The sequence below is a fragment of the Coptis chinensis genome, chromosome 9 (genome assembly GCF_015680905.1).
Source record: "Coptis chinensis isolate HL-2020 chromosome 9, ASM1568090v1, whole genome shotgun sequence".
NCBI lineage: Eukaryota > Viridiplantae > Streptophyta > Magnoliopsida > Ranunculales > Ranunculaceae > Coptis > Coptis chinensis.
The window spans coordinates 64,233,499-64,248,000 of record NC_141464.1 but is presented as its reverse complement, the minus strand read 5'-3'; positions in this window follow the sequence as shown (position 1 = coordinate 64,248,000).

Genomic DNA, 14,502 nt, shown 5'->3' with positions numbered 1-14,502 from the left:
ATAGGTTTCGATTTGAAGCTTGATAGAAGACCCAAACCAAAAACCGAATTGAACATTAATAGTGGGGAATATTAATCCAACGATGACCCACATTCGTAGTATACAATCCTTTCAGATACATGAATGTATTATTGTTTGTGCATCATATATTCATATCCCATAGTTCAAAAGTTTAGAATTTTCGGAATATTGAAAACTTTAAAAATCGAAATTTTAGACTATATTCCAAAAAAAATATGAGAATTTTTTTTTCCACCCTAACCTTAATTTTTCGATATTTCTAAAAATCAAAATATTTGGCAGAATTCCGAGATTCCATTCGAAATCAAGAACTATGATCATATCGTCTCTAGCTTATTCTTTTTGTTTCGAAAATTTTTTACCATCTTTTTTCATTTGAGTTTTATATGAACAATTGTATATCAAATTTGGTAACTTTTTTTAAAACTACAACACCTAACTCTCATTGGCCACCATATTTGTGTCGGACACGGTATAATATTGATACTTGTCGGATATCACGATATAATATTGATACTTGTCGGATATTACTTTTTATTTTAAAAAAAAAACTAAAATAAAGGGGCTCTCACAAATGAGTTTGTTTTTAGAGTAGGATTTGCAATTGCAAATAAAGGAACTCGCAGTGCGCTTGTTGATTTTCTCGTTGTAATTTGATTATATATCAATATAATATTAATTAAAGCAAAAAAATAGGCAACAAAAAATAATGTTAAATTGGTCAAACGAAGGCCAAAGGTTCTAATCCAACTAGCCAACCCTAGATGAGAGTCAAAGTTTGAGACTAGTTCCATGCCTCCATTTTCAATTTCTGATACTTAATTATTATTAATGTTTTTTTGTAGTATCACGTAGGGCTGTCAAATGGGTTTCGATAACCCGATAACTGACCCGAGCTAAACCGATAAAAAACGGTTTGGATTTTGGTAATTTGGTTTGCCCTCTACTGAACCGACCCAATAATATATTGGTTTGGTTTCGGGGTTGCTATCCACCGAACCGATAAGATGACGTTTTAGTAATATTTATGATTAATTTTGTGTAAATTTATCAATTGTGTGGCTAAAATTAATCGATTTAATTTTGGATTTAATTGATTTTATAGTTTTCGGTTCGAATCGGTTCGATTTCAGTTTGTAATATATCTTATCGGTTCGATTCGGTTTTGGGTTTCCAATTTTCTTATTGGTTCGGGTTCGGATTTTCCAGAATCCGACCCAAACCGATCCATTGACACCCAGTACCATTTATAATTGGTGGATTTTGGTAATACTATTGCGAGAGATAAAATGAAACAAAATGGTGAAAATTGAGTATATTGTCATTAGTGTGTGGATTTTTATTTTATTAAAAAAAAAAAAAAAAAAAAAAAAAAAAAAAAAAAAAAAAAAAAAAACTCTTCATGGCGAAACATTGCTATCCATCACACACATTTTAACCGTATGTTTAAATTTTAATTAGTGAATTTATGTCGAGAATACAAATCAAAATTCAATAGTCTTAAAAAAAATGTATTACTAAAAATTTTACGTTTTGGTTTTGGAAATTTCTATTCCCCCATTCCTCTTAATTAGTGAACTTGTGGTTTTATTAAAAAAAATAATTGAAAAAATGTTTAGTCATAATATGGAGCACGCAAATGTTTAGTCCTAATAGTTTGGGTCAAATTTGGGGCGTGAGAGGTGCAGAATTGCACATTTTGTTTTCTTCCATAAGAATTTTCAAAAGTCACAACAATTGATTTATGATTTATGGTGGGCCTGGGGACAAAAATCTGACCCAAAATAAAATTGCCTTTTAGTCACTATCATGATAAAACACGGAGTAAAACTCTTGGTTCCGTTTTCTCATCCATATGGCAGCGTTTTATTTGGCCAGAAGCAAACTAGGCATACGAAAAAATTGCAGCAAAAATGAATTGGCTCATGGGAGATATGGCTTAGATGGGTAAAATAGCATGGGAGTCTAGCCTGGCTACATGGGACCATTTCCAAAAGAATAGAACATAAAATATAAAATATAAGCTATACAAGGTTCGGGTGTGGTCAAGTGAAGAACATGTGCTGAACTAAAAACAAATAAAGGAAGCTTTGATAAGCACGTGACCAGCATGAAGCCTTTATTATGTTGAATTGTTGATCCAGCACCTACTTAGTAAATTCAGAGACTGGAATTATTCGAAATGGGAATCCATCGGTTATAATTCGGTTTTAATTTTGAAATATTCGGAGAAATATACGGTCATACAATCGCCATACGTGTATAATTCGATTTTCTCAATTTAATAAAAATTCTTAAATATAAACCACTTTCATTTCACAAAATATAGATCAAACCCATACACAATTACTTATATTAAGTGTTCTAAGAGCATCTCTAGGTGGCAGTATCACCTCCCAAATTCTTCAAATTTGCTTCCAAAACTCGAATTTTTTTAAAATTCCAACTCTAGGTGGAAGCAAATTCGGTCGCATCACCTGTCCAGCCGCATTCTTGTTCGCAAATTTGGCATTTCGGATGCGAATGCGGAGCGACAGTAGTAATGTCGCACGTCATTGCAAATGTTGCACCAAATTTTTTTTTTTTACTTTGACCAGCACCACGTGCCAGTGGTACTGTCACGCGCCACTCCTAAAGTCGTGCGCCATTGCCAATGTCGCGTGCTCCAACGGGAAAAAAATGGACAAAAAACAGCCGGAATTCTATATCCATATATCTACACTCATCTCTTTCTTCATTTTATATACACTCAACTCAAACATTCTTATAAAAAAACTCAAACCATTTCACACACAACACTCTCAATGTTACAACCAAAATAAGGCAGGGGTCCAAGTTGGACAAATGAAGAAAATATTGCTCTTACTAGAGCGTGGATTGAGATTTGAGAAGATCCTATAGTAGGGAATGATCAATCGGGACAAGTTTATTGGGAACGGATTATGGCTAGGATGAAATTCAAGATTTTAACTACAACCGTAAGTGGAAGGGAGTCTCACAACGTTGAGCTATTCTTTTACCGTTCTTCAACAAATATCATGCTATACTAAGAAATCTTGAAGAACAACCTCCAAGCTGGTGGGGACGTGAAGACATTATAAGATTTGTATATAATTTGTTTAATTTACACTTCGTTTATATACTACTTGATATTTATTTTTATTTTTTAATAAACGTAGCTTACAGACACGGCAGCAACTTATGCGGCTACTACTGGGAAACCATGGATATGGCAAGATTGTTATAATCTAGTCAAACATAGGCCAAAGTGGCAGAGAACTCAGTTACGCAACGAAACGCTTGCTCCAAGACCAAGGAAGAAAGCAAGATCCGAAGATCTTGAATGTTTCGATTCTTCACCCTCAACCCCTTCAACGCCTCACTCTAACCCTTCACCTTCATTGTACTTGGAATACGATCCTAGCAATACCAAAGGTTTCTTTGAGAGGTCGATTGGTAGGAAGCAGAGCAAATAAATTAAGAAGAACAAGGAAATTGCTTCTATTGTCGAGGGTAATGTTGCATCCACTGCTAAAAATATGGATGAATTTCTTCAGGCTTTTAAAGAAAGCCAAAGACATAGAGAAGAGATTCTAGATGGGCAATTTCAAACTATGATGAAATTGAAGCAAAAGAAGACACAAAAAAAGTTATTTTTTAAGCAAGAAAAACTCCGTGTGAGAGAGGAGGAAAATGAGACTAGGTTGTTGGCAATGTCACTCGACAAAGTCAATCCTCATTTGCGAAGGGTTTTAGAGCTAAAACAAGAAACAATTGTAGCTAAATATGAAAAAATGGCTGGATCAAGTAGTACAAATGAAGCTTCTGAGGACGAAGGAGCCAATGATGAAGAAAATAATGATTGGCTTGATAACTAGAGTAACTTTAGTAGTATATAATAAGGGTGATATGTAATAGTTGTCTTTTATTTATTTATTTTTATTTTATGTTTTTGCAATTATGTATTAGTTGTCGTTCTATTAATAAAAATTGCAATTCATTTGCTAAATCAAATTGATCAAAGGAAGTAAATTAAAACTTACCAAAATGATCAAATGAACAATTCTAAATCACACAACATAATAATAATCGTCATACAACAAACTTAATATTATAAATCATCAAGTCCCCACTTCCTACATACGCCTCCTCTGCCATCAACTCCTCATCGACTGTCCTTGTGTTAAACTCTCCGTCTGTCCATGTGATGAACTCACCCTTGTGTGATCAATCTGAGCCTGTAACTCATCAACCTGGTGTTGCAAATCGTTATAATCTATATGAGCCTGGGAAAGAAGTCTTTCTCTCTCAACACTGTAGGCGAATACCGAGAAGCGCATGCCATCATTTACACGAATGCTTGTCTCATATCTCATGCGTAGCTCATTCTGAAATAATTATTCATTAATAATTTATGACATTTTCATACTAAACAAAAATAATAAACCAAAACCAATAAAAATAATTACCAGAGGTAGATGTCCAAGGTTAGACTCTAACTGTACGACGCGAGTGTCATCAATAGAAGAAATGGGATGGTAAATCGTCTGGCCACTCGGATCACTCAAACTGAAAACCCAAGGCCACTCGACCGAGGGGATCGGCGTATTTGGAACAAATGTGTGTATGTGTCCATCTTTGAAACGCCGTCGTGGACGGCTAGCCAATCTGATATTTACGTCTGACACCCATTCTGTTAATCGTATGAATGTTGCATGTACGACCCACAGCTGGGAGCAAATAACCAATAGATATCTTAAACCAATAACGGTAATACTGCTCATAAGTCTGCAATGTAACTAGGTCAGAAGCTACTAGCCAACTCCAATCCACGTTTCTTTCGATGACTTGATGTAAGGTCATGTCCTTAGCCTCTGATACATGGGTAGGCGGATCAGGGGGGATACCAAAGCATGGTGTGAGCTGTCTCTAACATCTATCCCCTAAATACCACTCCATATCACTCCCACAAGTGAATACCATCCTCCTATGAGAAATGAACAATGCGTATCTACAATCATTCGCATCAATGTACACAGATGTTTGCCAAGGCCTCCAAATAATAGAAGCACGCGGTGCTAAGCTCGATCCGGTTGGAGTTATGTTATGTTACCGATCTCATCGGGTCGACGAGCTCAACGAGGTCTGTAACGCCCGTATTTTTAAATACGTATTTTTCTATTTTAATTAATTAATTAAATTATTTATTTTCAAAATTCGTCGGATTGGACTCGGGATACGTGGGCCTGGTTTTGGGCCCGAGTCGGTGTTGGGCTTGGGTTTCGGACCCAAGTATATAAACACTTTTTTCTAGAAAATAGGGTTCCTGGAGAATAGAATAATTAAAAATGGAGGCAGAGAGAGAAGCTGGTTTGCTGGAGCGTTGGAGCGCGACGAATCGGGCTAGGAGGATTCGTCGAGCTGTTCATACAGGTGAGTAGCTATTTTGCTATTTCACCGAATTTATGGTTTTCCGTGTATACGGACATTTTATCTGTCTAAGGTTTCTGTCCGTTATTATTATTCAATTTCCTGTTTTATTTGGAGTTTTGTTGCATTTGGTAAATCGGCTGGAGTGTTAAACCGTTGAACTCTGAGCTTAAACTGTCGGAACTCTTGCTGGGCTGTTCATGGCGGCTAAAAGCCCAAACAGAGAAATCGTATTGATTATCTGTCTTGTTAGTTAGATTATTGCTGTTGTTGTATGCGGGTTGGGGGGAGTTCGAAGCTTGAAGGTCCATCGATGGCGGGGCCTTGAGGGCGCCCCTCCAAGAAATCGCTTTTTATGTGTTTGATTGTTTGTTTTGGTTTGGATGTTGGTTGTTGAGGTTTTAGTGTTGTTGGGTTGGGTAGTAGTGCGTGATGTCGGGGCTGCCAAAGCTTGGTTGGAGGCGGTAATGGCGGTGGCCAAATCGGTGGTGGGGCTGTTTTTGGTCGATTTTGGTTGGTTGAGTGGCAAGGGGTTGAAGTGGTTAGTGTAGTGTGGGTATTGATGTTCGAATGGGGGCTATTGGAAGCTCCCAAAACTCATTAATGGCGGCAGTAAAAATTGTGTAGATCTAGTTTTGGGCGAGGGTTGGATTGTAGGATTTGGGGTTTTCGTTTTCTTTAATGTGATTGGGTTTTTCATTTTGAGTTAAATCGATGTGTTGAAAGGGGAGGACGATCGGTTTTGGTGGTGGCGGATTTTTGGTGGAGGAGATAAGCTAGAGAAGATGAACGAGAATCATTCATCTTAGTTGGGCTTGGGCCGGTTTTTGGTTTTTGGGCTATTTTGGTTTTGTTAGTTGGGCTAGTTTATTAAGTTTTGTTTGGGCCCGATTTTTATTAAGTTTGGGACCAGTTCTAATATTAGCTATGGGTCCGTTTCATTTGTATTTGTGGACCGGTTTAACTTAACCTGTTTTGGGCCCGTTTTAATATTGCATGGACCGATCCCATTGGACTTAAAATAGATCTACATGGGTCTTTCATTGTTTAGACTTCCGAGTGCTAAGGTTTGGGCTTCTTTGTTGGGTCCGAACCATTACCTCGGGTCATGAGCCCACGTGAGCCGCGACCTTCGACCTTAGCCATGAACCATGGTTATGACCCCGAACCTGTCGAACGGAAGCAGGCGGTTTGACTTTGACAATAACCGGTTTGACGACCATGACCATGTGTTGATTTTGGCGTTGACCATGATGTGTTGACTTTGACCATGATGGGTTGACTTTGATTTTGATCATGATGTGTTGACTTTGACCATGATGGGTTGACTTTGATTTTGACCATGATGTGTTGACTTTGACCATGATGTGTTGACTTTGACCATGATGGGTTGACTTTGGCTTTGACCATGATGTGTTGACTTTGACCATGATGGGTTGACTTTGATTTTGACCATGATGTGTTGACTTTGGCTTTGACTTTGACTTTTGCCCGTCGGCCGATTGACTTTGACCGTTGACTGTGAATGTTGACTTTTCTAGTTTTTCACATATTGGACTATATGGACAAATATAATAATAAAACGTTGTCGGATATTATATAACTTAGTTGGTCATTATCTAATTTAGATTTGACGTGAGTAGTGTGTAAAGCATATATATATATTGGGCTTTGATTGTGGACTGTGGACTGTTTATTTGTGATACGTTTTATGTGTATATTATATGGACACATATAATAATAAAATGTTGTGGAAGCTAGTATATATGTGGTTGTCAATATCTAAGAAAGATTTGACCTTGATGTTATGTATTTTTGACACGTGACGATATTGAGATGTTAGGAGATATTATATTCCTAATACGTTATAATAAAAATGTATGGATTACGTTGAAGCATTGTGACATAATATAATATGTTGAGATAGTTATATTACTGCAATATCATGGAAAAATGTATATACACTCCATTATTTTATATGTGAGATGCTAATATAGCATTGGTGAATATTTGCCCACGGGAGTGTGGTGTAGTGCAATAATATATTGGCACGTGAAAGAATGAAAATGGTTATGAGGTAACTGAGATATTTCTATGTATTGTGGCTTAGTGCAATAAGGTAATTGACCTGCACGTGGTATAGTAGAAATGCTTATGAGTCATAAGCGATGACACTGAATAAATTACACGAACGAAAATCCTAGAACCCCGACTACCACAACTCATGAGATTTGCCTTGTGTGGGCTTATGTGATATGATTGACCCATATGTTGGGTGTATATATAAGATGTGATTGACCCATGTGTTGGGCAATCGTGGCGAATAGTGGCTTGATATATTCCGTTCGAAAATAGAGCGATGATGCTAATATTTTATGCGAATAGTGGCAGTGCTTACATAGATTTGGCTTCCGTGTGAGGATTTACCTGGTGTGCGGCATCCCGCTCAGGGTGGTTACGCACGGAGTGGCTCATTATGTAAGGGAGGCATGTGGATGTACATGTTCGGCGTTGGGTTGCGATTGTGGTAGCCAGGGAAACTAGGTAAGACATAGATACGACGTGATTTTAGGGACACACAAAGAAAGCCTGAAATAATCTAATTATGGTAATATGTTTGGTTGGTTATTTGTTTAGTTAGAACCTAAGGCGCCTCGATGGAGGAACTACATGCCTTATTTATGATGTGTATAGTTTGTTGTGTGGTTAGTGAGAAGTTAAGGCGCCTCAGTGGAGGAACTACCTGCCTTAATTATTGTACTTGAGTATGTTATATTAGTCGTTGAAAGTTAAGGCGCCTCGGTGGAGGAACTAACTGCCTTGTGGATTGTGTATATATATGTATAAGTATATTTGTATTTTAGGGCTACTCACACCAGCATTGTTTATAATGCTGACCCGATTTGCATGTTTGCTTATCGGGTGTGTTCATTCAATGAACATAGTTGATAAGTTTTGACAGGTGTAGTGTTGAAGAAAGTGGGTTGCTGCTTGTGGTTTGCGTGAGCGTTGCATCTCAGGATTTGTGTTGTTTTCCCTTGAGGTGATATAGGTTTTCAGTCTAGACAAAGTTATTTGTATTTTCATTTGTAATTTTAAATAAAGAGTTATTGGAGAGAGATTTGTAACCTAATTTTATTTGTAAATTTTTGTAAGGAAGAGGACTTTTGTTTAAGTTAAAATTTTTATTGGTTTTTAATTATCCGCAAATTTAAAGCTGTTTTATGGGTTTTGGAAGTGGAAGTCGTCACCTCGGAGATCGAAGAGTCGGGGACAAATAATGTTTTTCCAAATTCTGTCGAAATTCGGGGTGTGACAAGGTCCATGCCAAGCCCTGAGCCTAGGCCTTTCATCGGTGTACTCTATGAGGATAGGATTTGCATCACGGAAATACTCATAAAACCATACTTCTAAGAGAATGACAAACCCTCCCATCTGGGGACTACTGACAACACCAGTCTGCCGAGAAGCCCTATCTAAACAATGCAACAAATTACAATATATGGCTCCACCAAAATCAATACTGCCCAACTCATGCAAGTGTTCAAAGTTGGCTAGATACCCCAAGTTAATCGTGGAATGGCCAGAAGGAAGAAACAAGACGCCCATCAAATACATACAGAAAGCTCTTACATACTCATCAACATGTGCTTGATCATCAACAGAATCAAGTGACAAATAATTTATTAAAAACTACATACCATCATCATTCGTCAACGGTGTAATGTATGTAGCCTTGATACCAGAAATCCTAACACCAGCACTGTCATATGACTCCTCGGTCAGCCAAGGAAAGAAAGTCATTATTTGGGCATAACTCTTGAATTAAATGCTACATCTCAACGACTGACCTAATCCTACACTCAAACCATATATCATACAAAAATCTAGTGGAGTGAAGCCCAACTCTCCCTGAGGGAAGTGAAAAGTATGTGTACTATCCCACCATCTCTCATGTCACACTCCGAATTTCGACAAAATCAGAAAAATAATATTTGTTACCAACTCTTCGATTTTCGAGGTGTGATATGATGCACTCTCAATTTCCAAAAACCCATTATCAGTTTCATTATTTTATTGTATCTACAAATGTTATTTCTTTGTATTGTCAAACAAAATATTAATAAACTTTAACTTAACTTTATGCAACTATGATTCATCAACATGAGAGAAAGATAAACAATCAAACATATAATACTCTTATTTAAACAAACAAAAATAAATCATTTAAAACTATATAAATCAGAAATATTAAATTTAAAACAACCATCGAATCCTAATTCATACATGCAACTAGATCAAATATAACACGTATTCCAAAAATAATTCTTCATATCGATCTATCAAAATTACATAGACTGAAACAAAACAATTAAGAATAAATAATCAACGTTCATTGTTATTATTATTATTACTAATTCTTAATTTTAAACAAAGAATAGGTTCAAAAATCAATGTTCATATACAATGACAATTAAAAAAAAGGCTTGCTATTGTATAACACGAATTTTAAAAGTTTTAGGTTTATATAAATTCACTTCTAATATATCACCAACAATAAGTTATAATCCTCAATATAATATTTATGAACAATAAATCAATGTATGTGTTTAAGAATACTCGAATATGCAAAAATCAATGTGAAACTAATTTAACAATATTAATTAGTCATGTCATAATTTATATACACGAAACACACTTATATTAATAAAAAAAAAATGTGGGTTATTGAAGTAATATCATTATCTTAAGACATCCTCTACATAAATTCCAATATAGTTTACGACTACTAATTATCACAACTATTTTAATTAATCATTAATAACGCGACATTAAGAAAATAAACAACATACACATGCATGTCTTATTGGTGAAACAATATTATCATCATATATACAATAAATCATTTAAAACTATATAAATCAGAAATATTAAATTTAAAACAACCATCGAATCCTAATTCATACATGCAACTAAATCAAATATAACACGTATTCCAAAAATAATTCTTCATATCGATCTATCAAAATTACATAAACTGAAACAAAACAATTAAGAATAAATAATCAACGTTCATTGTTATTATTATTATTACTAATTCTTAATTTTAAACAAAGAATAGGTTCAAAAATCAATGTTCATATACAATGACAATTAAAAAAAAGGCTTGCTATTGTATAACACGAATTTTAAAAGTTTTAGGTTAATATAAATTCACTTCTAATATATCACCAACAATAAGTTATAATCCTCAATATAATATTTATGAACAATAAATCAAGGTATGTATTTAAGAATACTCGAATATGCAAAAATCAATGTGAAACTAATTTAACAATATTAATTAGTCATGTCATAATTTATATACACAAAACACACTTATATTAATAAAAAAAAAATGTGGGTTATTGAAGTAATATCATTATCTTAAGACATCCTCTACATAAATTCCAATATAGTTTACGACTACTAATTATCACAACTATTTTAATTAATCATTAATAATGTGGCATTAAGAAAACAACATACACATGCATGTCTTATTGGTGAAACAATATTATCATCATATATACAAGGTAATAGTTTATCTACATACAATAATATAAGAAAGTGTATACGAAAGTATACACATCTCAAAAAGAATACACTTATATTTTATTTATTTTTCTTTGTATTTCTAACTAATCACATCTAACAAATTAATCTCTTATACTTTACAACAATATTCATCCATTAAAAGTGTACGAGTGGGGCGAGATAGTTCCTCTAACACATAGGCAATTAGTTCATCACTTAATACGTCATAAAATCATCAATTAATGTAGCTTATTCAATATGGATTAAAATATCTCATTGTTTCTTGAATAATAACATAACACTCAAATACAAAAGTTCACAAACTTGTTGTGGTACTTAATTCATAATCAATGTGAAAGTGAACACCAACAATAAAACAACATTATAGCAGTACACATTGCTTTGGTAAAAATTGTTAATAATTAACATATAACAAATGTAACTACTCCTCATATGATAAGGAAAATAAAAAATATTTCATATGCACTCCACAAAAGTAACTAATATAAATATACACATTACACATACAAACAAATCAAGAAAAATATTGACTCGCTTCATTTTTTTTTATTATTATTTTTTTTGTAAGAATAAAATGACCAGCACAAATAGTTTTGAAAATAATATTTCATAAACACTACCCATAAACCATGATCTGAGGATCACCTGGACTAACCCAAGTCTAAACTAACCAAATGCTCTGATATCAAACTGTCACATCCCAAATTTTGACAAAATCAGAAAAACAATATTTGTTACCAACTCTTTGATTTTCGAGGTTTGATGCACTCTCAACTTCTAAAAACCCATTATCCGTTTCATTATTGAAATAATGAAATAGATAATGGGTTTTTAGAAGTTGAGAGTGCATCACACCTCAAAAATCAAAAAGTTGGTAACAAATATTATTTTTCCGATTTTGTCAAAATTCAGGGTGTGACATCTCAACTAAACCATTGATAACTCCCTGAATGTCAGTTTTATTGTAAGTATGTCAACTAGATGACCGAAGGGAGTCGCTAGAATTGCATCTCTAACATGGTCAAGTGCAATCGACTTTTTTAATATCATCCCACCACGTCTTAAGCGCACGTGGAGTGCACCGAACCCGATACATAACACATCTATGATGTACGTAAAATGAAACTAACATTAAAAAAAAATATACGTATTTAACTACTACTACTGCTAATATATGAAATTAAAATGCATGTTATTCAAGAACAACTCTTGAGACATGCTTATCATGAAACCTCCTAGACATCGATCTGAGATGGCTGAAATCCATAGCCTCAGCAGAAAATTCAAAATCGACTTGTTGATACTGAAGCAGCAATGGATCGTCCGGCTCAGCTCCCTGATTTCCAGCTCCATACGTGCTTGGTTCATCATCTAGATCACCCATGGGATTGCTCCAAACCAGAGCACTATTACCACTATTTTGATCTTCCTCACCGTCACCACTCCATCTTGTTTGGTTATTATAGACGTATTCGTCGTCGGAATCCATTTTTTTGTTAGAACTAGAGAAACTATGTTGAAAACAAATGTGTGAAATGACAAAAGTCTGACTGTCGCACGCGACATTACCAATGACGCGCATGGTAGGGTCTACACACATTTGCGGTCGATATTTGCGACCACTTAGAGTTGGTCAAAATTTGCATCTAGTTCCTCCAAATTTCGTCTTCAAATTTGAAGAAAATACTACCACCACCTAGAGATGCTCTAAGTAGTATTTTAATATAGATACTCATTTTGAACCACACATCACATACTAAACAAAGAGTTTTTTTTTTCATGATTTTTTTTTAACTGCCAAATTTTTTGACCGGATTATTCTTGAATCCGAACTTTACCCGTTTAGAACTTTTTAATCCCAAATTATTCCCGAATCCAAATAATAGCCTAATAATTCATTTTTAAAGATACTTCAAAAAATCGTGTTTAATATACGAATTAAACGCGAACTTACTAACAAGGATCCAACACATGCCTTACTAAAGGCCATATTTCATGTCCACCTTGATGCACCATAGCACCCCCTTATATTTTCTCCCATTTCTCTTTTATTTCCTCACGAATACAACCCAACCACCTGTGTTTTTCTGGTGACTAAATCGATCACCCGAACCAACCGAGCCACACAATCTAGAGAACTGCTACACGGACGTACTTTTTAGACCTACTATTTGGATAACGTTGGTTTGCATTGCAATACACACGGACATGTATTTCTATGTAAATCAATGATTATGACTTTTGACACATCAGTAGGTCCAAATAGTAGGTCAAATAAGTGGGTCGGTCTAGCGTTACTGCACAATCTACCATCCATCCTATGCAACTAAGACCACATGATCAATCCTTGTATTCCCTTGTTTCTCACTAATAGAATCCATCTTTGGTCTTTGCTATCTAAATCGATATCCAATAGTCGCGAATTTTTTAGACCGAATCAAACACGACACCGATCTCCAACTTTCCCATTCCAATCAAACGCTACTATTGGATGCCCAAAAAAAATCCATATATAAACATTGAGAGACTGAAAGTCAGGAGATATCTTTGGAGGTTGAAATTTTGGGGCAGCGAAAATTGGAGCCAAGAGCCGAAGGATTGGAGCGAACTCAATCGTACTTTGCACAGCGACTATGAGTTTTTCTTTTCTATACTTTGGTTCTGATTTCATGATTATGTATAACTAAATTCCAAGCTAAAGCTTAGATGAAACCCTAGGATGTTTAATTGATTTATTGTTCTCTGGAATTAGGTTTTTACAGTGATAATAATTGGTTGATTTTCGAATTTCTATAGAAATACTAGCATTGATTATATCTTTTGTGTTCTATTCATGTTTAGACTAGTCAATTGTTGGATTAAGTTTCTGTTGAAATCAAAGCATCGTACTACCGTTTAAATTAATTAAAATTGTGAGGCCGGAGTTGTGCTTTAAATATACAACTTTTGCTAGGGATTTATATTTATGTACGACATGCTGAAAATTTAATCAAACTAATAGATAGATTTATATAAGAAATTCACAATCACATCCTCAAACAAACAAGGGTTACTCTTCCCTCATGCTACTCGTAATAAGAAAAAAAAACTTTTAAATTGAATACACTTTATAGGAAAAATGTACAACGTACTATACATGTTTTTGCAATTTAGATAATTTACTTTTTTTTTTGCACTGCAGTACTCTGTACAATTAGTTTTTTTGTATTTTTAGACTATGACTCAATTCTAGTTGGTCAATGCTGATGTGACCACCGGAATACACAATGTGTCCGTTCATTTCATTAGGTGGCATTAATAAAGCATGTGAGAAACACGTTTTTTTTTTATCTTAAAAATTGAAAAAAGAAATTAAATACCAAATTCACAACTTCTTCTTCTCTACAAAACCAGTTCACATAAACTCTATTGCATAAATGAAACAAACATGACACACAAAACTAAACATGACAC